At 44.6% G+C, this 25999-nt stretch overlaps 1 protein-coding gene and 1 pseudogene across 2 annotated transcripts in view; one reads left to right on the top strand and one right to left on the bottom strand.

The window, feature by feature from the left end:
- Positions 1–25999, top strand: part of LOC124604371 (GATA-binding factor C-like) — a 652859-nt gene that overhangs the window by 350310 nt on the left and 276550 nt on the right. The window lies entirely within an intron of this gene.
- Positions 9016–9133, bottom strand: LOC124560635 (annotated as a pseudogene).

The raw sequence follows: 25999 nt of genomic DNA on the forward strand, positions 1-25999 counted from the left end.
GACAGCAGTACCACTTCAAGATATGTCCTATTTGAGGCAGTTATCCATCAGTACGTTTTCCTTTCACAATTTTAAGAAGAAGAAAGGGAAAAAAAACAAATTTCTGTATGTATGAGGAGGGATAGGGGAGAAAAAGTGCAGATTAAGTGCTGTCATTTTTTAATGATTTTATTGACCAATTTGTCCCAAAGACCACATCGAGAAATACACTTACTTAACCACAGTTTTAGTGGAGAAAATAAGAAAACCACTTTTGCAAGATTTTGTTTAGTTTTAACCGATACGAATCGATTTAATACTGTTATCCATCTCTATCCACTAAGAGAACATTCATTCTTGCCATATGATCGGTGGTTTGGGATAATAAAATGTGCTCTTAAGGAGAGAGAGACGGGATTCACATACCCTATGAATATTGCGAGCTCATTGTTGCATCTCCAAAAACAAGCACATTTACTTTGAAAATAGTTGAAACGAATGATATTAAGGATTTTGTCATATGATGGCCTCTATTTTACAAGACGACGGTATCAGTAGAAACATTAGGCGCTTCTGGAGAGAGAAAACAGCACTTCAGTGTGTCCTAGTTTAGTTATTTTAATTATTCGTCGAAAGCGTTAGGTTGTGTTGTAATAAGCACATGGATTTGTAATTGATGGAAAACACCTTTTACCTTTATCTCAGAAAAAACTGCTCCACACACATTTCAGCGGGCCGGGGTGGCCGAGCGGTTCTAGGTGCTACAATCTGGAACCGCGTGACCGCTACGGTCGCAGGTTCGAATCCTGCCTCGGGCATGGATGTGTGTGATGTCCTTAGGTTAGTTAGGTTTAAGTAGTTCTAAATTCTAGGGGACTGATGACCTCAGACGTTAAGTCCCATAGTGCTCAGAGCCATTTGCACCATTTTGAACACACATTTCTCACTCACGAATTACATCGAGACGATATAGTTCCTATAAAACTGAGTGAGGCAGAAAGCGCTGGGAAAGTCCTACGTTACATCCCTCAAGAATGTACGAATTTTAACGAACAGACTTTATCCTGCCACATGCTGACACAAATATTTTTTAAATAATAAAGCACAGCTGTTAGATTCAGTACAAGCAAAATATTATGAAGAAAATGCTTATCTAAAGTTTCGCTTTTTCGTGCATAGTAAAGTGAAATCATATTTCTCGAAATTGCCATTTACTACCCGTGACGTTATCCTATTAATGTATGTGGATGATAGCAACGTTCTTCAGGTAATAAACTTAATCTGAGAAAATAATTTCATTTGGGAATACCATCGAATGCTTTCAATGCAGAGAAGTACCTAAGTCACCCGATTTTGTGAAGTTATGCACACTAAATTACTTAATTATCGAGCACTTGATTATACAACATCTATTTCATTTTGTCAGAAAACTTAACTAGTATTTTTCTTTGACTGTATGTTCCCTAGTTATTGAGCTGGACTGGTTTTTGTTATTCCTCAAAATTTGCTTCAAATGAATTAGGTACCTTTCTGCAATGTCACATTCAACTGCGTCGTGAATATGTTAAATTTTCGGTAAGTCCATAATGTTTCCTTGTGGTCATGGAGTGTCGTTCTGTTTTGAGCTAAGATTAAAAAATGCGTTCGAGCAATCAGTATTACAACGCTGACAGCGTTACTGTACTACGTTTAATGAATGAAATATTTGAACGTCGTTCAGCATAATAGGTATAGTCCTGCATCGTTAGATTTCATCCACTGATATTGTATAAATATTTCGCTACTACGGGCTTAGAAAAACAGCTCTCATCATCTAATGCTTGTTGACTGCCTCTCGTATATGGCCTTACATCTGCTCCGATCGACCATTAAACGGTTGATTGCAGTCTGTGGACGTAGCCTTTGGAAGAGACGCCCGGAGTTCTTTGACGGTCTGTCTTGAAGGAGACCAATTTTTTGCCCTAGGCCGCTGAAGTTATCGAAATGCATGATCAGCTGTCTGTATTACAAACATATCCGCAAAGTCATTAAGAATTTTCGTTAGCGTTTTTATTGTTGCAAATTGGACCGCAACTGTGATTTGTTATGACATCAGGACCTGGGATGCGCGCCTTAAACGGCCGCTTCCTTGGCAGGTCCGTGCCACGCAGCCTCTGCTGTCGCCGACGCACAATTTTTTCCTTGCACGCAAATGCGGCGGCATCGGCTATGGAAAGCGCGTGGCCGGCCGCTCTGTAACCGAAATCGTCGGTCTTGAATTATTCAGCGGAACCGCTGCGAGGAGCGACCGGGGGCAATGTTGGCGCGTTAGCAGTAGCTGCATCTGGAAGCGGGCGGAGGCTCGGGAGGGTTGTCTGCGGAGCGCGCCACCGAACGTGATGGATGGCGGCGTGAACCCTCGTTATTGATGAAGGTGTATTAATGCCACCGTATATATCTGAACGTAATCACGTGTTACTAATGCAATAATAGCACGAAAATTATCAATTAGGTTATCGGGCGCCGGAATCTGGACTCGGATTTAAATGCGGTGGCATCATGCATATTCAAACAGCAGCGCATAGCCTCCTGGGCGATGGGGCTGCAAGTAGGTAGCGAGATCCTGGCGAGCGTGGTCAAAAGTTCAGGCGAAATGTGCGCATGAATGTTGAAGAGGGTGCGCGATAGTGCTTTCCACTGCTGGCTCCCGTGTTCGACGCTATGAAGCTAATTACGTGTTTCGACATTGCCGCCACAACAGGTTTTATGACCGTTGATGAAGAATGACACGGTGACAGCCTGTGTTTCACAGAATTGACTGCGAGGAGTCGCAAATAGTCCGGAAGATGATCCAGTTGGGCACTTGATGCAAATCGGATTCTGTGTACACTGGCTCTTCTTCAGAGTTTTTCCCCAGATACTGATAATTGCATCTTGACTGTTCCAGTGCAAATAGGTGGTATCATGCCACGATAGAAATTAAGATTGCTGCGAAAGAACCTTTCCGTAGGGGGGAGAGTGTCGAAAACCTGCGAATAAATGTAAATGTATTAAGGAATGTACATCAGCTGTGCGAAAGAGGAAGCCTATGGCAGTACAAAGAATGTCCAAGGAGCGATGCTCAATGTTCAGGGATATGACAGGAACGATGGTTCGAAGCAAAAATGTCTACTAAACATGGGCTTTAAAATTTTTGTCGTAAGAGCTATGATCACTTGTTGAGTAGAACAGATGTGTATCACAGCGTCTGAGATGAAGAAATGCTCCTAGCTCTTAAGGTATGCAATTTAAAGCCCATGTTTACCAGATTCTTTAATTTATGTCATTTCCTTGAACATTGACCATTCCTCCTGGGGCACCCTGTATATATCGTCCAGATTCATCTCTTCACGTCGGTGTACACTTTTTAGAAGAATATCGTTTATTTTAGACTAATTCTGTTGCTGTGTACCTTTTTAATTCATATTTGTCACTACCAATACCAAAACGTCGAACTGTCTTTAAAAAGAACACCTGTTTCGTCATGCATCAACACATTATCCGCTCAGCAAATCACAAACTTTACCTTGCAAAAAAATGGTCCAAATGGCTCTGAGCACTATGGGACCTAAGGTCGTCAGTCCCCTAGAACTTAGAACTACTTAAACCTAACTAACCTAATGACAACACAAACATCCATGCCAGAGGCAGGATTCGAACCTGCGACCGTAGTGGCCGCGCGGTGCCAGACTGTAGCGCCTAGAACCGCTCGGCCAACCCGGCCGGCCTTTAACTTAGAAGTTGTACAAATAGAAGAGAACCGTAAACTCAGTAAGTTCGAATAAGGAACCAGGGATTCACTACTTTCCTATGGCGTAAAAGGATGCCTTTCTAATAAAGAAATACGTGTTTACACGGTAGAATCTGTTTTACTTTCTTTGTGTTATAGGGTTCTCAAACACCTGTATAATTTTGACCCTAAAGCTATGAGGTTCCTTGTGTAGCTAGTCGTAACCAGCCCAGCAATCTCGTCATCCAGTAAGAGACTTTCAAGACATTCAAGTGTTTCCAGCTTGTAAAACTGTCCCGTGGCAATAAGGCTTCTGTGAATCCGGCTAGTGCAACCAAAATCTAAGTCCGTATGGCTGGACAGTAATGTCATAACAACAAAATCAGAGCGCACTGCATTTGGTGTGAAAGTCACCGGACTAAATGACTTTGGTTTCTCCTCCCACACAGTGGGTCCGCGAGTGGGAAATAAGACAAAACAAAACAAGTCGGAGACGGGCGACGGCAGCGGCGCATCGCATGCCGCATTGAGGGCGGTTGACAAGCGCAGAATCGCTGGTCCCGAGTATTCCATTAGGCAGCCACCGCTGGTCGCTCGAGAACCGGCCGCAGCGCCGAGCGTCGTCGTAAAAAACGGGGCCCCGAGTGAGAGGTGAAAATAAGAGCCACGCTTTGGCACACGACAGCCCATTGTCGCAGCAATCTAACAAGTAATCAATCTAGATAAAGCCTACTCCCTGACACTCCAGAACTTGAAGCAGTTCTCCGCGCCGTGGCGGCCTGGCCTTATCTGACCGGCCTGCTTAAAGCAGCGACACGAAGAAAAAGGCCTCGCCGCTGTATCACCACGCCTAATTAAGCCGTTAGATTGTCGCTAAACACGCTGGCCCGGCCGAGTTGTCAAACAGAGGATGTTCCAGCCGCCCTGCGTTATCTCCGTTCTCTAAATATGGAACATTTATCTGGTGGGCACGGCTACGACCGAATTTGAGAAACGCATTTGGCGCGACTGAGAGACAGTATGGTAATGTCGTGCCGCTGTAGTCTCATTTTTCACTTGAACTTACCATTCAGAGAGGGGATGACAAGTAAATTAATGCACTGCAACTCGTCAATGTATTTATCAATATACCCCCTAAGTGCGTTTTCCGCTTGCTGTGATAAGATCTCAGCTCTTCCTTTCCTCCTCCTCCTCAACCTGTAGACGCTGCATTCTTTCGCTACAGAAGGTCCAAAGCAGCTATATTATTTAACCATAAAGTGTTCTTCGTAGAAAGACATATTAGTAAAGAGGAAAAGATTTACCGTTCGTAGCTCCTTATTCTCACAGACGACTTTTCAGCTCATAGCACCAAGGAATTTCTACAGCTTTCTCTTCAAATAGAGACCTGAGTTATTCTCTTTGTATATCAGAAAGAGCAGACAAACTGATGTCACCCACGGGCAGACCAGTAATTTTCTACTTATGAACTTGGAATTTCAAACAGTGTTCAGGCATCTGAAGATGTTGCTGCCTTGATCGTACCCTCTGAAATCCGATTATAATTTTCCATGAAGATGTTAATGTCCTTCAAGGAGATGGCACCGAAGGAAAATGGAGAAGCAGGAGGAGTAGAAGAAGAAAATTTTACAGTTAACACTATGTGCCACTATCTCCGCATCTCTCTTTCATGACTGAACGCGTGTATAATTTTGAGAATGAGAGGCAGTGAATTATTTATGGCTCCTGTCCTTTTCGGATTGATATGTTATTTCTTGGTTCAAACGGCTCTGAGCACTATGGGACTTAACATCTGAGGTCAGCAGATCCCTAGAACCTAGAACTACCTAAACCTAACTAACCTAAGGACATCACACACATCCATGCCCGAGGCAGGATTCGAAACTGCGACCGTAGCGGTCGCGCGGTTCCAGACTGAAGCGCCTAGAACCGCTCGGCCACACCGGCCAACTGTTATTTCTTGCCTACTTCCGCATCTTTCCTTATAACCTTCAGCCGAATCCTGTGACATTTGTCGTGGCTATCTGCGATTCTCTTGGGAAGTTAAGGAAATTTCCAAATTAATACGCTGATAAGGTAAAACATTATGACCAATACCCACCGCGATGTTGGATGCCGCCTAATGGCATTGCGGGCACGTGACAAGGCAACAAAATAATGTAAGCGGAGCAGACACGGACGGGGAATCATCCTAGCAAAGATATGTGCTGCCAATAGGGAAATTCATTGAGATAAGCGACTTTTGCAAAGAGCGGATTATTATTACGCAGAGCCTGTGAACGAGTACCTCGAAAACAGCGAAGCTGGTCCAATGTTCACTTGTTACTGTCGTGAGCATTGCGGAAAGATATAGGACAGTGAAACCACTCCTAGGCGCTAAACGACTGGACGTCCACCATTCTTTACAGAATGTTGAATTCGCACGCTTGTGTGCTATGTAAAGTAGGATAGACGGTGATCTGTGGCATCTCTGCTGAAAGGGCGCAATGCTGGTGCACGCACAAGTGTTTCGGAGCACACGACCATCGTACATTGTTGAACATAGAGTTCCGCAGCCGGCCAACCGAACGTGTTCACATGTTGACCCAACGACATCGTCAGTTACGATTGCAGTGGTCACGGGATCAGCGGGATTCCATCGCCGGTCAATAGAAACGTGTCAGCTCTTCGGGTGAATCACATTTTTGCTGCAATGTGGTGGTTTCCACAAATGCCGTCATCGAGGTGGACGGCGGCTCGAAACGTGCTGCACGCCACGGACGTTGTCTGGTGAGACCAGTGTTCCGCTGTGGGAGACATTCTGCGCTTGCGTGGGACCTGTGGTGGTAATCGAAGGCACGCTGCCAGCTACGAACCACCTACATCCCTTCCTGCTTGATGTCTTCCCCAACAGTATGTCATCTTTCAGCAGTATAATTGACCGTGTGTCGGAGACAGAACCGTGCTACAGTGGTTTGAGGGACATTATAGTGAACTCACGTTGATGTCTCGGCGACCAAATGCGCCTGATGTAAATCCTATGGAATCCGTCTGGGTCGCTATTGGGCGCCATCACCGCGTACACAAAACAGCGGCCCGTTATTTACGCGAATTGCATGACCTGTGGGTAGACAGCTGATGCCATATACATCCACAAACTCACTAACAAACTGTTGGATCTCTGATACGCAGAATCAATGATTAATTTCGTTCCAAAGAGTGAGAAACAAGCTGTTAAGCAGGTGGTCAAAATGTTTTGTATAACTTCTGGGGTCGTTCTGACTTTATTTATTGACTGTTAGTTTTTGGGATATCTGTATAGATTAACGTTTCCAGTAATATGCACAATTTAGCGATAACTAACTTCGTACAGTTCGTCTCTTCTTCTTTAAACCTATTAATGCCCCGATCCTGTATTCTGTCGTGAATTTCAAATTTACTGAGTATTCAGTGTCGTAAGTAACTGTAAGTTGCTCTAAGGATATATGGTTATGATCCGTATTTACAGCATTATACTCTATATTTGTAATGCTGGCAGTTGCTCTTACAAAACGATTCACATTTATTCGTCTTTGACGTTTGGAACGTATAGTCGCCGTATAGAAGCAGAGCAGCGAAAGTGTCGTTCATTCTACGTTATGCAGAGTGGATGTTTCGAGGTTTACATCATCGCAACGCTGAGCAGTCCCTTCAGGTAGTTTGCTCGATGGCTTTTCGACTGAGATTGCGATCAATTATTTTAACGATTTGGACCGTTCAGGAGACAGCGCCAGAAGAGAACCTGTTCCCCGCACCTTCGAAGATGCTATTTGAATATTTCTGACTCGCTGCTCTAGAACCAGAAAATTCTGCCCTGTAGCGTCGGTCATCTGCGCTCTTCTCAAACCGCGCAGCTCGCAGATGAACATGTTCAGCTTATTTCACCGGTGAATCTCAAATACAGAGCTCAAAAATCTGTTGTATGATTCCACTATTAGCAGAAATGACCAATAGGTTGTAGGGTGAAACCGTTCATAGTCTTTACATGAGGAGATGAGTATGAGTAGCTAGGTGCCAGTCTAATTGACAGTTATCATTAATTTTGTCAAGTACGAGCGGGGACGCTAAGATCGTTACACGAAAAAGTGTCATTTCCTAGTTGAATGGTAAATGACCGATTTGTGTTTCTTCTCTCGCTGAGCGGCGCTGAAATCAACTTGTTAGAAATTGGAAACCGTTCTTTCTCCTAGGCACTGAAAAAACTATCTTCGAAATCAGCGTATTTATCACATTGAGTCTAACAGTTGCGATTCGCCTTTCTAAGAAAAGTAAGTCATATTATCTTCCCAATTAGAGGAGGATGTATAGCTGAAGATTGATTTCGATTTACGGCCCCACTCGGCTTAGTGGACAAACACTAACCTCTGTCTAAGGCACTGCGGCGTGGAGTGGCAGAAATTCTCGTTTAACTTAGAGACAACTGAAACCAAACTACATTACGATTCTCGCACCTAAGAACAGAGTCGCTAGCCCTCTGTGTAAACTCAAGGTTTTTCGAACACCGCTTGTAAACATCGAGGGAGGTACTCAAGTTCGCTGTCTATGAAAACGGCAGTGACACAAAACAAAATATTGTGAGCTAAAATATTCATGTTTCAATGCCAATGCTGTGCAACTCTTTGACACATTGTTCACGGAATAGAAACTTGAACGCGAGCGTTAGAAACCGAATAGAGCAGAAATAGCAAACGGAACAAGATTATTGAGACCGATGACCTCGCTGTCTGGTCTCCTTCCCCAAAACAACCCAACCCAACAAAATTATTAGTGTTGTGATGTTCAGTTGAGAGACTATGCAGTCAATAATAAAAGATATATACAGATTAATGATCGGAGAGTTCGACGTTTCCAGGTGTCAAGACGTTAGTACAGCAATACCAGCAAAGTGCAGTTTCCAGAAATTTGTAGTTTAGTGATCTAGTGAAAGTTTTCAGAAACAGACAACACTTATCCACAAATTCAATCGTTGCTCTAAGTCGAAAAAAATATGCTGTCATATCCCTGATGCAGAAATTGAGCTCCACTAGCATGGTTTAGTACTTGTTAAATTCTCATGAAAATGGAGTGTGCACTGCGTCTTCAGGCCACAAGTGGCCCATCTGTACCATCCGACCGCCGTGTCATCCTCAGTGGAGGATGCGGATAGGAGGGGCGTGTGGTGAGCACACCGCTCTCCCGGTCGTTACGATGGTTTTCTTTGACTGGAGCCGCTACTATTCGGTCGAGTAGCTCCTCAGTTGGTATCACGAGGCTGAGTGCACCCCGAAAAATGGCAACAGCGCATGGAGGCTCGGATGGTCACCCATCCAAGTGCCGGCCACGCCCGACAGCGCTTAACTTCGGTGATCTGACGGGAACCGATGTATGCACTGCGGCAAGGCCGTTTCCATATGAAAATGGAGTGGTACCACGTAAATCTGCAGTTCCAGCTTTGTTGTGTATTTCCAGCATGAAGTCTTAGATGAAATGTACTGTTGTGTGTCTTGGTAGAACAACAGGTAATCGACGTCGTCACAGCAGGAGCAGTCGCTGGACATGCACTGCTAGCAAAGGCTACCTGCAGACTTTTCCAAGCATTTCAGTATTCAACCATTCACTTCCATCTTTTCTTGCATCTTTTCAATCGACGTGTCTACCATCAGGCTGATATTAGTAAATGTCACACTAAATATCCATATATTCCCTGGTCTGGAAAGCCAGTCGGTAGGGTGAGTTTCGGAGATGATTCAGTCTTAATTAATGTAAGTTTTACTTCTGATAACTGTTCCGTATGGTGAAAAATCAAGTCGTTCTGTGTTGGGATTATTGGAATTGCAGAATTAATCGCAGATCCCGCCATTACGTTCTGTCTGGTCGTAAGAAGGCGAAGACATACCCCATTCAACACGATCATGCAAAATAAATCCCTGTAATGTTTGTTTTGATTTGCTGAAACAGACCAATAAGGAAGTATCTGCCACGGCCAGCTTACGCAGAAGCGTGTTGCGGACTTCCAGCGTACGCCCCCGATGAAAGAAATTATAGAGGAGTGGCGCTTAATTTGCATACCTAGCTGTCCGGCGAACGATGTCGCGGCAGCTCTGACCAGTCACAGATATCGCGGAAAGACGAGGAGTCCCGAAAAAATAATTACTTACCGCGAAGTGAGCGGGAGCCGAGTGTGTACACACGGTTGCGTGGCTCTTAACGTAGATTAAACACGTCGTTTGGGGCCGTAATACGTGAATTCATTAGCATTCATTTGGCCGCGATTGCCCACCGCGGCCGCGGCCGCGATGTTTATCTGTGTGACAGCTCATCCGAGAGCCGGCGGCTGGCTGGCTGCGGACCGCAGCCGGATTCCGGCAGCCGCCAGCCGCGCCGGCGTCAGCCCACTTCGTTATCCCGGGGCGCCGCGGGAGAGCTCGGCTTGGCAGTGCCGTGCTGTGCTGTGCTGAGCTCGGCGTGCCGCTCCGGGAACGTGGCTCCCGTAGGATGGGGAATAACGTGCCGGTATCTTACGAGGCCGGAGGTGAAGGGGCCTCGTCCTACCACAGAGGTGGACTGTTATTAATTAAATTTTGATTTTGTTACGTTTGTATGAGTTCCGCAGTAACTTGAACAAGGTGTCAACTCGGCTTGTGTAAATAGTTTCGCAAATAGGGTCGCAATTTAAAGTATTCGTGTTGTATGAATCTCTTCCAAATGACCTTGCGAGGGGCGTTCGATAAGCATATATATGGTGAAAAGTATTTAAACCGACGAACGCTGGGAGGTTGTAGGGGACATCAAAACAAATATTTTTCCCTAATATCATTTTTTCCTACGAGGATTATTTAAACCGTTGGAGGCCGTATTACCCTCGTCAGTTGTTAGAGTCTGTATTACGATCTTCAGTTGCAGGCAACTGCTGTCCACCAGTGTAGTAGTGAACTGTCCCTTACTAATGAAGCGATACACATGGAGTGAGTACACTGATACGGTTGGTGCGTACTACGTAGCGCACCACAACGGACGAGCTGCATAGCGGGTTTATCAACAACAATATCCTAATCGCCGTATCCCGCATCATACGACCTTTGCTGCTGTGTACCAACGTGTGCGTGAGACCGGGTCATTTAGCAGATTACCTGGACAGGGACGCCGTCGCACGGTAAGAACGCTGCAATTTGACGAAGCTGTCTTGCAGCATGTGGAGCGGGATCCTTCAATCAGTGCAGTTCTTCGTTAATGTGTGGGTCGGTGTTGTTGGGGACTGTTTAATTGGGCCGTATCTGCTACCTAGGCCATTAAATGGCAGGCACTATTACAATTTTCTCTCCAGAGCATTGCCAGATTTGCTGGAAGGCGTCCAGCTCCCTACAAGACAACGCACGTGGTTCCAACATGACGGGGCGCCGGCACATTTCGGTCGTCGTGTGCGTCGATCCCTGGGCCGACGGTTCCCAGAAACGTGGATTGCCAGAGGTGGTCCTGTACCGTGGCCTGCTCGATCGCCAGATATGTCCCCTCTGGACTTTTTTGTGTGGGGCTAGATACGCAATCCTGTTTACGCAACTCCTGTTGCATCAGAAGAGGATCTGATTGCCCGGATAGTATCAGCAGCAGGAACAATTCAGGATACTCCTGGGGTTTTTGCCTGTGTCAGACAGTTAATAGACTTAAACGAGAACTACGACGAGATTTAAGTAGAAATTCTATCTGAAACACCTGGTGCTTCACTGTAAGGCCGAGAAATATTCACCTTGTCCTGGTATATTAACAGAAATCGAGGAAGACGAACAATAATTTCGGCAACCAGTGGTACAAGCCACTCGATGGGCAACTACAAGATCACAAAGATAGAGTTGTCTCAGATGCTGTTATGTCCAACGACTAATGCTTTGCATAGTGAAGTCATTGCAAGTAAAAAAGATGAATATGGACCTTAATAATACGTGACCGCTAGTCGTATTAAAAATTACGTGCCGACATTAACCTACAGAAAGGGTCTAATAAGACAATGAATGAACCTTTGCTGTAGCTTCCAGTATTGCTCTCCTTAGCAGCTCTGAGAGAGGAAATACTGAACACACACCATAGGTTAAGGTAAGGCGTTATCCGCAGTACTGTTTCTCCCAGGAGTGCTTGTTAGCAAAATACTCAAGAGTGCTTTTGGGAACTTTTTTTCGGTAGTGGAGGGACAGTGGGTAGACGGATGCTGAGATACGGGTCGTTTATCGTGTCTGGGTGTCTTAGTAGGTAACAGGATTACTTACGAAACGCCACCACACGAATTCCAGTCCCAGTCCAAGACACTTTTTTAATCAGTCGGAAAGTTTCAAGCCGTTGTTCTACTTGACATTTATCTCCCGCATTACTTCTTATATGTAAAAATACCAGTTGCTTCTCATTACAAATTAGATTGTACGTTGGACTCGCATTCGGGAGGACGGCCGTTTTCCGTGATTTTCCCTCAGTAGCTCCAGGAAAATGCCGGTATAGTTCCTTCGAAAGTGCACGGCCGATTTCCTTCCCTAACCTTGAAACATTCCGCGTGTGTACTCTGTCTCCGATGACCTCGATGTCGACGGGACTTCAAACGCTAATCTCCCTCCCCTTAGATTGTACATTCTCCTAGCCTGATACTGCGAGGATATTCTAGCTCTAATAGTACTTCTCATTATAAGCGAATACTACAGTAAATTCCTGTTTCGCAGCTGGGTTCAGATCCAGCGCAGGCGTACGCTTTCGTTGTTATTGCTTAGTGACTCTCCTCGTGTCAGCGTTTCAAAGAGTCTGCTTTCGAGTGTAGAGACCAGATAAACAGTTCGGAATCTCCCGTACTGTAGTGTATCAGTTTTATTGCATCCTCTCTTAAAGTTTCATTTATTTACTGACCCATCCACTCCTTGAATAGAGCTTGACAGTCTTGTGACAGGAGTTATTCGTGCTATTCGCAGCAACAAAATGACTAAGTAAAATAGAGACTTTCTGAAGAAAAGTGTGTTTCGCTTTTGCCTTTAAGGACTGAATTTCGGCTTTCTCCGGTAGTATCGTAAGCTCAACTGCAGTTACCTAACTGCGCTCTCAACAGATATTTGAGTCTCGTTGCTCACATTTTTGCTGTGGAGTACACATGGTATATTTATATCACTCACTTTATTTGCAGTCGATTTCGAAGCCTTTTATGGCTTCCTTCTCAGGCTCTCATGAGCATTTATCGAAATCAGTTACACCCACAAATAAATCTTTTTGCTGTACCGCAAACTGATGAAGGCATCGAAAACTGTAAATATTGACTGTAAATAAAGTAGAAAAGAAACGCAACTGAATGGAAGTTTTTTGTGTGCTCTAAAACAAAATACGAGGGGCGTTCAATAATTAATACTTTACTTTTTTTCTGAAAACCCGTTGCTTATATTCAGGATTCCAATACACCATATAATTCCCAACACTTTTGGCTTCAAAGACCCTTTTTTTTCGAGATAATGCGACGGTCTTACGCCACCATACAGGAAGGACCTGTATGCCCGCATGGTACCATTTTGCTGGTCGACGTAGGAGCCAACGTCTTGCTGCCTCAGTAACCGTCCTGTGAAAGGTGTAGTTCCTTTGAAAGTGCACGGCCGATTTCCTTCCCTAACCTTGAAACATTCCGCGTGTGTACTCCGTCTCCGATTACTTGCTTCGCGCGGAGTGCATCCTTCATTGAGCCAAACAGATCGAAATCGGAAGGTACCAGGTCAGACACGCGGGGGATCTGACAGGCTTGTGTGACCTTATTGCGTTGACGATAGACAGCTTGCCCAACGACTTACCTCGCTTTTATTCACTGCCAAGTCTCCGTAGTAGACACTCTGTAAGCTATGAATATCTGCGAAGCTCTGGTTTTCCGCCGAAAAAAGCTCAGTGACAGTTCTCTGCTTAAAACGCATCTCCGTTACAAACGCTATTTTGAAGGCTACGTGTAGCGCCAACACCTATCTGAACTTGATGAGATTATAGGAGCTGAAGCGGAAATATTCCACGATGTTTCACAAAAAATTCCTCATTTTTCTCCAACGAGATTGGCCGAGACAGAAAGGGTTGCATTACTTGTTGGACGCCTCTCGTATAATGGCATTTATAGCCAACGATATTTACTAGAAATTTAAAAGAAGCTCGTAATATTTCAATATAAGTTTTTACAGAGTTTATTATTTAGGTTGTGATTTCTCAAGTTTTGCGTTTTTTAGTCTTGTTCTCTTCTTGCCAAGATGCGATTTGTTTGCACATCCGATTGAGATGTAGACGATGAGAGCCATATAATGGATTTCTGGCGGAATCCGGATGTACACCACCACAGGGTTTCAATTTCTTCTAAATGTTCATCAGTCGTATCGTTTGTCACGTATACCGTTAACGTCTAAGTTTGCCGTGATCTGCAAACTGGCGAAACAAGTGTAGGTGTTTTTGTGTATAACACCGCAGAGCATCTGAAGACTTACGGCTGAAGTCCACATTAGCCAATGTTATCGAAACAAACAAACAGTTTTAGTCTTTACTGATAATCCCATCTGTGTGCCCGTTCCTGCTATACCTTACAATAATTACTGAGCTTTCCGTGGGACTCCATCTATGAAGCGAATTTATGGAACAACTATTTTCACACCAGAATGCACTTTACTGTTTCTTAATGTGTTTTCGCGGAAAAGTGGGGCTAGTACGAGTGCAGGTATCCATTCGCTCGTTCACGTTACATGAGCAGTTTCTATAAGATAGATCAGAAAATGCATTAGTAACGGTTCTCCAGCTCACATGATACAGTGAACTGAAACTGAAATTTTGGCACGCTTGCGAAACTGTTGTTGTTGTTGTGGTCTTCAGTCCTGAGACTGGTTTGATGCAGCTCTCCATGCTACTCTATCCTGTGCAAGCTTCTTCATCTCCCAGTACTAACTGCAACCTACATATCTTCTCAATCTGCTTAGTGTATTCTATTCACCTCTTGGTCTCCCTCAACGATTTTTACCCTCCACGCTGCCCTCCAATGCTAAATTTGTGATCCCTTGATGCCTCAGAACATGTCCTACAAACCGGTCCCTTCTTCTTGTCAAGTTGTGCTACAAACTCCTCTTCTCCCCTATTCTATTCAATACCTCCTCATTAATTATGTGATCTACCCATCTACTTTTCAGCATTCTTCTGTAGCACTACATTTCGAAAGCTTCTATTCTCTTCTTGTCCAAACTATTTATCGTCCATGCTTCACTTCCATAGATGGCTACACTCCTTACAAATACTTTCAGAAACGACTTCATGACACTTAAATCTATACTCGATGTTAACAAATTTCTCTTCTTCAGAAACGCTTTCCTTGCCATTGCCAGTCTACATTTTATATCCTCTCTACTTCGACCATCATCAGTTATTTTGCTCCGCAAATAGCAAAACTCATTTACTACTTCAAGTGTCTCATTTCCTAATCTAATTCCCTGAGCATCACCCGACTTAATTCGACTACATTCCATTATCCTCGCTTTGCTTTTGTTGATGTTCATCTTATACCCTCCTTTCAAGACACTGTCCATTCCGTTCAACTGCTCTTCCAAGTCCTTTGCTGTCTCTGACAGAATTACAATGTCATCGGCGAACCTCAAAGTTTTTATTTCTTCTCCGTGGATTTAAACACCTACTCCGAATTTTTCTTTTGTTTCCGTTGCAAAACTAGTGACTACTAATTTTTTAAATTCCTTTTCTCCGTCTCCACTATGTTGAGAATGAGGATTCAATAGTTTCAACTCTTGTTACAACAGAAGCCGAGGCAAGAGTGCCGATGACTATATCGCAGGCTGTGCACGAAGTTGCGCTAGTCGATTGATATCTTTGGAGCACGGCAAAGGTGATATCAGGCCGCATACCGGTCCTGCAGACAGAGTAATTAATTTGCTGCGCTAATTGGGCGCAGAAAGCAGCGGGGAGCGGCTCAGCTGCCGGCAGCGCGGGCAACGGGGCCGTCTCTGCGTGCCTACCTGCTGGCGTGTGACGCAGCCGGGTCCAGAGAGCTACCAGGAAGCTCACCACACCAACGGCCCGTCAGCATCTGGGCCATTAGAGACGGAGCAATAGCTCAGCTGGGCAAGGGGGACTGTGAAGATGCCGTCTCGTGAAAGGAGCTACTAGCAGTCCACTTTAGGTCGAGCCAACATTTAGCAGACTCTCAGGTGAACAACTCGCGTGGATAAAAAAAAAAAGAAATACATATGTTCAAATGTGTGTGAAATATTATGGGACTTAACTGCTAAGGTCATCAGTCCCTAAGCTTACACACTACTTGACCTAAATTATCCTAAGGACAAACACACACACCCATGCCCGAGGGAGGACACGAACCTCCGTCGGGACCAGCCGCACAGTCCATGAATGCAGCGCCTGAGACCGCTCGGCTAATCCCACGCGGCCGTGGATACGCATTCCTCATTTTGTAGCCAATTTGCTTGGGACTGCAGGTCGACGGTTTCATAGGAGGTGATTTGAATGATTTCATTAACAAGCAGATACGAAAGGTACTGATTGTTTGTTTTGATTTTCCTTCAACACAGAATAAAAACAAATTCCTCCACTTCAGTATAGGCGTCGTCAGTCTTCGTACCATGCTACTTATTACAAACCAAACCGCCACCTGTAGCTCCCGTCTCTCTCCTATAGTCGAGTAGGCGAAGGAAAATACCTGACAGGTACAGCGGGTGCGGGAACATCGCAACCAATAAAGTAAGGCGATTTTGTAAATGTCTCAACGACAACGCCTCAATCATGTCGCACCTTTATAAACGGCTATTGTTTGGCCTACACCAATTCGCGCCTCGCAGTTGAAAGTTGACGACAGTGCTGTTAACTGTCAGGGATGTTCTTACGGCCGGCCGGAGTGGTCGAGCGGTTCTAGGCTTTTCAGTCTGGAAACGCGCGACCGCTACGGTCGCAGGTTCGAATCCTGCCTCGGGCATGGATGTGTGTGATGTCCTTAGGTTAGTTAGGTTTAAGTAGTTCTAAGTTCTAGGGGGCTGATGACCACAGCTTTTAAGTCCGATAGTGCTCAGAGCCATTTGAACCCTTTTGATGTTCTTACGTCGTCTGGACGCCCTAACTCATTGAAAAGCTCTCCAGAACTGTCCTACCTCGTCTTATCACTGTAATTTTAATTTGTAAAGTGACCCGGAAGAGCAGTTCAAAAAATGTTCAAATGTGTATGAAATCTTATGGGACTCAACTACTAAGGTCATCAGTCCCTAAGCTTACACACTACTTAATCTAAATTATCCTAAGGACAAACACACACACCCATGCCCGGGGGAGGACTCGAACCTCGGCCGGGACCAGCCGTACAGTCCATGACTGCAGCGCCTTACCGGAAGGGCAGTTTTAGGAAGATCAAGTACATCAAAGCACTCTTCTGGGTTCCTCACAAATTGCCAATTCCGTTTGCATACAAACCATGCTTATAAAATACTGATTAATCCGGATTTACATGGAGATAGAATACCTAAAAATACACAAAAACTAAAAATCGATACAAATCTGTCAGAACAGAAACTGAACAGAAAGTCGTCATTGAATTTTTAACGATATTTTAATTAATTACTATCAGTTAACATATCAACGTTCAGGGAAAGGTGGATTTTACGGAATTAATGCGGAACGCAGTTAATCCTAGTCTCCTCGTGGTTTATTTTCGTAATATTTCACTCCTTTCTCATTTTACTACGCTTCAGTCACATCCCTTCTTTATCTTCTTCTTCTTGTACCCGCCCCGAATTCGTCCTCCCTTCTCTCGATTTCTTTTCACCTCTAGCAATTTTTTTTCTATCTCACTTGTCCCAAATCTGCATCCCGCACGTGAACAGATCCAAAACACGCACCCATCTGCCATTCCGTACGCCCGACAGTGCATGCCTTCCGCATTGTTCCTAGCGTTCATTGTATAATGTGAAAATCATAGCTTGTATGCTTGACGGGATATCGAAACCTGTGGTATTCAGACTTAGAACATTTAACTGTCAAAACGGATTTACTTACTGCTGCAAGGGCTGTATGATCCACTGTGTAGTTACTACCGCGTGCTGTACGTTCCGTCAATAACAGACTAACTGGTCTGCCTGCATATTACCTGTACTTTGGTTCTGCAATTACTTGTCTTCTACCTGCTAGTACGGAGCAGCTATAAATCACAGCGTATTAATAGAAGTTCTATGTAATTCAGCAGTAAGATATTAACGGTTACTTGCTCCGTAAATGAATGATGTATTGGCGGTGATGTTGCACGCCGTCAATCTTGCACCGTCTCGAGTCACTGCGTTTACGCTAAAACGCCGAGGCGAGTGTGAAGCGCAGCTCGTCGAGTCTGCGACGCGTCGATTTATCGCGCGACCGCCTCCATAAACTCGCCTCGCCGCCCGTGTTCGATTAGGCGGCTGGTAGCGGGCGGAAAAACTGGCTGCCTGATTTAAGGATTTCAGCGCTGCCGGCGAACCGGCCACGCCGGAGCAAAGCGGGCTAAGGCAGGGGCACGCTGTGTCCACGGCGCCGCGCCCGTAATAGAACCCGGCCGCGTAAATTACGGCCTAATAAGGACTGCGTTATTGACAACAAGTAAATGCAAATGAAATTAGCTCCGGGTTGGACGAGCACGAGGAAATGGAGGAGGGGTGGTCCTGCGGCTTTCCCGTTGCGGAGACGAATTTATTAACTCGTCCGCCGTAACTCAGCGCTGCGCCAGCGACGAGGAAAGAGCACGATTTTGGGGCGCGAACGGGGCCACGGCGCGTCCGCCGGCTAAGAACCATATACTAGAAGCTATTTGCCTTTAGCCCAGAAAAGAAGTCCGCCTGTATATTAATGGCCTATTAAGGTGGCGTGTAAATCAGGTTTAGAGCATTTAAATTGGGTGCTCCCTGCCGTGTGTGTATGTGTGTGTGTGTGTGTGTGTGTGTGTGTGTGCGCGCGCTGTTGACCCCGAGCGTACGCGGCAGCTCCGAAGCTCTCTCGGGGCGTGCTTTATTGGCGGCCGACGGGACCCGAACAGGGCGCTGTTGGCGAGTTGTCGGCGCGGCGCGGCTGTGGGTCGACGGGTGACCAGGAAATTGTCTGCTGGCTCGCGGTTACGTCACGCGCGAGCTGGTGGGCGTGTTCGCGCTGGAATTACGATCGGCGGCTCGCCGGGGCCGGTACACGGTGGCAACGGGGTCGACTCTCGAGTTGTTATTAAAGAGGGTTGCGGGAGTCACTACCGGCCGGCGGAGAAAGCCTTCATTAGCACGCAAAGGTGACTTCCAGTACGTGCTACTGTGACTCCACGGCGCAAGTCGGCCGAACAAATTGCGTGCCCTGTGATCAAGATAGCCCAACTGTCGATTTGTGGTGTCTGTGTATGTGTGTAAGACAGTATGGGAACTTTGCGGGAATGGGAAATGGAACATTTACAGTAACCCTCGAAACCTCCCCTTAGAAAAAATTATGAATTACTGTGCTGATAACCTCTTACGTTATTTAATTTCCAAACAGAATAACAAAACTGAACTTGCTCAGACACTTCTCTCTTTACTTATTCTGATCCCGAGCGGTCTAAGGCGCTGCAGTCATGGACTGTGCGGCTGGTCCCGGCGGAGGTTCGAGTCCTCCCTCGGCCATGGGTGTGTGTGTTTGTCCTTAGGATAATTTAGGTTAAGCAGTGTGTAAGCTTAGGGACTGATGACCTTAACAGCTAAGTCCCGTAAGATCTCACACACATTTTTGAACTTATTCTGATCGTCACTAAACTGACACACAATTTTTTTAGCGCAACGCAATCTGACTTTCAAAAATCCCTGCAAAAGAATGGCCGTGACTAACAAAAACCAATAACTTTCATGAATCACTTACCTCACAATAATCTTCGTTACTCGAACTACTGCAATACAGCTAGCGCCAATACTGCCAGCTAAATAAAAGATTCTAACTACTGAAAGCACTAACTACTGTAGGCATAGTTAGCAAATAAATGATTTTGATAGAGAACAAACAATGTATTTACCTTAATAATATTCAAAAGTCGTCATATATATATATCAGTTCATGACATCCAGTCTTACAAATTTCGTTTTTCTGACGGACACACGTCCAGATCGTCCGCTCTCAAAGCTCTGCCATCTCTCTCCCCACATCCACCACTGCTGGCGGCTCACCAACTGCGCAACGCTACGCGCTGCTCACATCCAGCTGCCCACCACTACAGTAGCAAATATTCCTGCAGTGCAAACCAGCCATAGACTGCACACACCACAGTCAGTGATTTTCATACAAAGCGCTATCTGGAGTTACCAACATAAAAACCTAAACAGCCTACTTACACCCTTCGCCGGGCAGGATTAGCCGAGCAGTCTGGGGCGCTGCAGTCATGGACTGTGCGGCTGGTCCCCGTGGGGGAAATTGCAACAAAAATAATTTTATAAACATGTGTTACGACTACTAAATACCTAATGTCCTACAGATCTGTAGCTTTTTCTACGCAATTTTGTCAAAGCCGTCGTCGCGGTGACTGTTAAATAGCTTTCTGTAATATAGTTAACAAACTGCAGTACCTCCTAAACTTTTCACGGTGATTAAGTCCGTAGAAGCATTGTCTTTTCCGAATGCACTTCTGATCAAAAAGCGATTCTGCTTTCATAATGAAATATTTTCATAAAACTTTTCATCCCCTATTTCACTCCCCTTAGGGACTCAATAGGAACTGGAACTCCAAAAACGGTGCATCACTTTTTTTATTTCTAACTGAGAAGTAAAATACCAATTTTCGTAGACGGAGCTTTAAAAATGCTTTGGTAATCCATTAATAACGATTTATTAAAAGAAAAACTTTCACCTCCCCAGGGACTGAATTTCCAAAAGTGGTGAAACACGTTCCTTTTTTCTTTTTTTATTCTAACCGAGAAACCTAGTACCAGTTTTCGTAATTTTAGCTTCAAGATTGCCTTAAGAGGTTCAAATTTTCAAAAAATCTTTTACCCTCTAGGTATTTCACACCCTTAGCAGTGGAATTTCGAAACATAGCTCCCTAAACTATGCCTTTAGTGCAGATCAACCCATTCACCAAATTTCTAGTTACTGTCCTTAGCGATTAGGGCTGGGCTGTGATGAGTCAGTGAATCAGTCAGGACATTGCTTTATAAGTAATTGAGAGTAAACGCTAACGATAACTTATTCCCAGTTGCCGGTTGCCTATGTAACGGCTTCTAGAGGAGACCAAAATTATATTTTTTGTAATTTGTACAATTACTGACCGAATTTACAAACGTAAAATGCTCTCACAAGCCATTCGTTAAAGGTATGATCTTACGAGACCACAAGAAGTTCAGATTTGAAGGTAGAAAATGCGCATGTAAATTCAGGCAGCGTAGCTCATGGCGGGCGAATTACCCAACCTATATTCATACATTATTTGAAAGTGAGAGCACACTCTCTGCTGATTTCAACGAACTTTCTATATAAGTTCAAATATTTTCTAAATTTTTATCACCTAAACCCCCACAAAATAATAAAAGGAAAATCGTTTATCACTTTTTCGATTTATTAATTTCGGTTTTTGACTTTTGCATTAACCTGTGAATAAAAAACCCGAAACAAAAGATAATTAGGATTTTGCGTCTTTGCCGGCCATGGTGGTCGAGTGGCTCTAGGCGCTTCGGTCGGAACCGCGTGACTGCTACGGTTGCAGGTTCGAATCCTGCCACAGGCATGGATGTGTGTGATTTCCTTAGGTTTAAGTAGTTCTAAGTTCTAGGGGAATGATGAAAAAAATGGCTCTGAGCACTATGCGACTTAACTTCTGAGGTCATCAGTCGCCTAGAACTTAGAACTAATTAAACCTAACTAACCTAGGACATCACACACATCCATGCCCGAGGCAGGATTCGAACCTGCGACCGTAGTGGTCGCCCGGTTCCAGACTGTAGCGCCTAGAACCGCACAGCCACTCCGGCCGGCTGGGAATGATGACCTCAGCTGTTAAGTCCCATAGTGCTCAGAGCCATTTGAACCATTTTGCGTCTTTCACCATGAAGGTTTTACTACATGCTTAACGACAAAAATATAACACGTTAACTCATATGTAAACTACGAGGCGTGTGAACACGTTTTAACACATCGGAGTTCGATTCCTGATAGAATCGACGCTGGTGGTTACTGATTCTCTGTCTTCGTTGTCTCAAATTCGGCATTCTTCATATTAAGGAGAAATTCGTTGCTAAATGTAGACGAATAGGAGGCTCTCTTCATCTTACAACTACTTCCTCAAACTCCCCCCGCGCCCCCCCCCCCCCCCCCCCGCCCCTTACGCCCCCGCATAAAGAGACAACCTAGCAAGCTCTGATAGTGAAGTGGATGTAAGTTGCAGTTTCGACCTGTAACTATAATATCTAAGGGTTCCGCAGGGTAGTGCAGGAATAACAAATTTACGAGCATGTAGTTTTTATTATACAAAGCTCCCGAGCGTTCAGACTGAGCGGAACGACGTACTGATCTACATTTATTCGGGATGAATGGGACCTCGTCAACGACCCGCCATACAGAATGGGTATTCTGTGGTGCTTTAATCATGCCAAGGGTACTTCACAATAGTTAACAGAGAAATGCAACAATCGACTATCTACTCCTTCCTTGTACGAACGAGAGTATGCTTAGTCTCTGATTACACAGATGCCAAACAGTGGTTTAGTATTCCTCTTTACCATCTTCTTGGAAGGTGAATGTTACAGTGCACATTTAGCTGCTAATTGGAATAAGCCCAATGGATATCCAGGATGTCTCTTTTTATTTGATCATCTCAAACATATACTTTTATGTTGTTTGCCATGCTTATTACAATTACAATAACCATAAAAAATCATCATTACGTCAGTCTCTGGTGTATCTTGTAGGATGCAGATGCATAAGCAGCCAGAAATCACTATGAACGAAAGAAAAAAATCCAGCAAAGTTACTGCGTAAATAACAATTCAGTTTTACACGTTGCAGTAGCATTTTCATTGTACAATAAGACAGAAACAGAATATGGTACTATATTTCGTAAAAATATCGTACACGGCTTTTATATCGGTTCGTAAAAATAGTTCGGTTGGTGAGATGTTTGACTCCTCCATTAGATGTGCGCTCATAATGCCTCCTCTCTTAACTTTCGTTTAAATTATTGTTGGCGCCCACAGTGTTACGATATTCAGTTACTTACTTCCTGTTTCTTATTTCATTTCCGAGCTACAGTTACTTATCCTATGCCGCTGTGCTTAGAATATGCTGCTGAAACTGTAGGCTAGATAATTACATTAAGCTACATTATCGACGTGCAAGGTTTTAGTACATCAAAAGCAATACAAATTCTTCTCGCATGTATACGATATATTATAAAGGGCCCTTTCTCTGGTGGGCCGGCCGGAGTGGCCGAGCGGTTCTAGGCGCTACAGTCCGGAACCGCGCGACCGCTACGGTCGCAGGTTCGAATCCTGCCTCGGGCATGGATGCGTGTGATGTCCTTAGGTTAGTTAGGTTTAAGTAGTTCTAAGTTCTAGGGAACTGATGACCACAGCAGTTAAGTCCCATAGTGCTCAGATCCATTTGAACCATTTTTCTCTGGTGCGTTATGGAGGCCCGAATCTTTTTTTAGGACTTACTTTAAGGTATAATTTATACCAATCCATTCATGATTTGGCATCAACAAGCAGTAACTGACAACCGCTATCTAGAAAACAGGTTACTCGATCGCGTTCACATATCTTAGCGGACGGCTAATCTGAACCTGAGTAGGGGACAGGTTATCGCAGCGATAAATAAGACGTGTTCTGTTAATGTGGTCTCTGTACCTCAGACTATACCTATTACGGCGACGGGCGACTATCTCGAGACTGCCATTTGCCCTAACCGGTCAGTTTGCAGCCCATTAGAATCAACCGGCTCGACGTGTAGATGGCTGCATATTTGAGGAATGTAATGGGATTTGCGAGTTGGTGGATACGTCCTCCCACATTTTGCGTCTTTTTAAATCCTCCCGAGCAAGATTCCGAGTTCGTGGACCGCGGAGAATTTGCAACCAGTTCAATCTGCGGAAGTCACTTGGCCGCGTACCCAGACAACAAAAAGCAAACCGGGATAGCTAGCGAAATGATTACAGCTACCGTACCGGTTTTTGTCCAATTTTCTCGCTACGTAACAGTGGAAAAGATCACTGGAAGCCTGCGACATACTTTCTACTCCACTGCCGAACTCTAGTTTTCTGGTGGGTCGTAGAAGTAGCCGTGGAATGTTAGAGATTCCGGGTAGACATTCTCTCGTTTTTCAGCAGTTAATTGTTGCATTTTGTAAACTTCAGAGACATTTATGCTCAATGTGGTCAGTGTATCAAAGCCCTTTGTACATTCATCCAGATACAAAGCGTCGTTTCCAAATTACTGTTAATGCCAATTTAATGATCGACGCTTTCTGCTGTCGTAAGCCAATCCGCGGTGTTCCAATTACATGCTTTGTAATTATATTCTTTCCAGCTTTCCATAGCTATTGCAGGCGAATAATACACTGTGTCCTCACATGGAATATTAATTATTTCATTAAATTTTTCTGAGTGTTCATACAAGTCAGAAAATAACCGCTACAACCGTCGACTGGAATAGTCGTTTCACACTTAGTATGCGCCCCTCCACCCCCCCACCCCCCCAGATTGAAAAATACTGAGATGAAATGTTGTTTTTTCTCTACACCTGTATCAACACTGATAATAATACAACCCCAGGAAATAATCGTGATAACGATAAATGTGTCGAAAGATCCATTAACTGAAATATGAAGAAGGGAAACTTGCCATATGATAGATGGGGAGAAATATCTTTTGGTGTAACTAATGTTAGAGCACTGGAAGTTACAAAGGAATGGCCGGCCACTGTGGCTGAGTAGTTCTAGGCGCTTCAGTCCGGAACCGCGCTCCTGCTACGGTCGCTGCTTCGAATCCTGCCTCGGGCATGGATGTGTGTGATTTCCTTAGGTTATTTAGGTTTAAGTAGTTCTAAGTTCTAGGGGACTGTCCCATAGTGCTCAGAGCCATTCGAACCATTTGAACAACGGAATAGAAGTCACTAAACCCCACCTTTCCTTATAGACCGCGTCATGGGAGGCAATCAGCCACGTCGGACGCCAATAATTTCTTCATATTTTGAAGTAAATTCCATGCTACTATCGTTTTAACAAGTATGTCAGTTGCTAAATACAGACCGCGAGAAATCCATACCTGAGCACAAACACAGATGCTAGTCAAAGAAGCAGGTTTTGCTGTTGTGTTTGAGACGAACTGCACCTGTGCATTATCCTTAGTACGTTGCAAGTGTCAATCGAGTTTACGACAGTATTCTGTGTGGGTGTGACTGCGTCATATCGGTGCTAAGTGACTTCGAATGTGGGCAAACTGTTGGTACTCGTTCTGTAAGTAACCAAGGTAACTAAGTAACCAAGGTAACCGACATTTGGGGTTTCGAGAGACATCCACATATGGAAAAAGCGGGAAAACATCATCCACTAAGTCACAATGCGAAGGAAAATGTGTGTTGAGTGATGGTAAAAGACAGTTATTATAGAGGATTGTGACGAAAAATAAGAGGACAAAAGCTACAAAAATCACTGCAGAACGGAATGTTGCCCTTGCGAACCCACTGTGCACCAAAAATAGCCGATGGGAGTTTCATAAGCAGGGAATTGCTGGAGCTCTCCAGAACCCCTCATCAGTAACGCAGATGCTTGTAATAGGGAAACGTAACGCCGAAGCCATAAAACCTGGGCCATGAAGCAATGGAAGAAAGTCATTTGGTCGGACGAGTCTTTTTTTTCACACTGTTTAGACTTTCTGGCCCATTGTATGTCCAAATACTGAAACGTGAAGAGGATTCGGTGAAGATATGGGAAACCACATAATGGCGTTTCATGGGTCCCCGAGGAATTCAGTGAAGTCGCAATACTAAAAGGGATTATGTGGCCATTTTGGTAGATCTGGTCCATCCCAAGGATATGTTTGTTCCCCAATACTGATGCTGTGTTCCAAGACGGCAGGCCCCCTGTTCACAGAGCTCGCATCATTTTGTTAGCACAAGGATGAATTGTTTGATCTCCCCTGCCCACGATATCTCATCATTCAGCTTTTGTGGTCGACTTTGGAGAGAAGGGTGCGTGATTGCTGTCCACCTCCATCATCGTTGCCCAACGTTACCACTATTTTGCAGCAACAGTGGTATAAGACTCCTTTTTAAGTAATAC

Source organism: Schistocerca americana, chromosome 1, assembly GCF_021461395.2.
Source record: "Schistocerca americana isolate TAMUIC-IGC-003095 chromosome 1, iqSchAmer2.1, whole genome shotgun sequence".
Taxonomy (NCBI): domain Eukaryota; kingdom Metazoa; phylum Arthropoda; class Insecta; order Orthoptera; family Acrididae; genus Schistocerca; species Schistocerca americana.